Below are 937 nucleotides of genomic sequence, written 5' to 3' on the forward strand. Positions count from 1 at the left end.
TTGGCTTGCTTCTGTCTTGATTCCACCCAAGCTTTGTTAATGGTTCACTTCATATCATCATCTCCATCTTCATAAATCTTCTTTAAAACATTCATTAATCCCTCACTAGGATCTGTCTCAGCACCGTAGGATGGCTTTTCTTTATCTTTGGACTCTTTGTCAACCTGAGTTAAGTATTTCCACCGAGTGTTCTCTGCTTTCTTTCTGCACAAGATAAGAACTATATCAGTTTTTACTTTTTTTGAACTGCCTTCCACTGAGATGGGCTTCAAGAGGTTGTTCACAATCATGGAGTCATTCTTCCCATTTAGATTCTTTACCAAAAGATCAAATGACCTCTCCATGAAATGCACCTGCACTCTCTCAGCAGGAGCCTGATGAACTCCAGCTAAGGTAAGGTAGATTTTCACAAACGTACCTGACTGATCCCATCTGTAATTGCTGATCTTCACTGTGTATCCTGTTGCGATGTGAGCAACCAGAGCGGTTGGTTTTTCATTGTCAAGAAGTTCTGGTTTCTTCTGTGGTTTTTGTTGCATCTTATTCTTTATTTCTGTTTCAATCTTGGATTTTTCAACTGTCAGGGTATCATGTACTCTCTTCCTAGTAGCCTTTTCCAGTAATGCATTTACCTCTTCTAGATCATTCTGTAACTCCTCCAGAGCCAAAACCATGGTCGGGCGGGGTTGGACTTAAAGCCCAAGCTGCAGGCGAGCACACAACGACAGGAACCACCATAGTCTCCATGGGCCAGCCGCTGTGCAAGCACCCAAACCATGGCCCGCCCTCTGCACACGGTGAATCTGGAACCTTCACGAGGCTCCAGAACTGCTTTCGAGCTCAGAATCACTCTCATCTCTTCACCCAATTTCCTGTGCTTTTGCATTATTTTTCCAAGCCTAATATTCTTCCTTGACCCTTGATCTTGTCCTCATCC

At 43.5% G+C, this 937-nt stretch overlaps 1 pseudogene; it reads right to left on the reverse strand.

The window, feature by feature from the left end:
- Positions 1-44: 44 nt before the first annotated feature.
- Positions 45-674, reverse strand: LOC101581902 (annotated as a pseudogene).
- Positions 675-937: the final 263 nt, after the last annotated feature.

This window comes from Octodon degus, unplaced genomic scaffold, assembly GCF_000260255.1.
Source record: "Octodon degus isolate 3935 unplaced genomic scaffold, OctDeg1.0 scaffold00040, whole genome shotgun sequence".
Lineage (NCBI taxonomy): Eukaryota > Metazoa > Chordata > Mammalia > Rodentia > Octodontidae > Octodon > Octodon degus.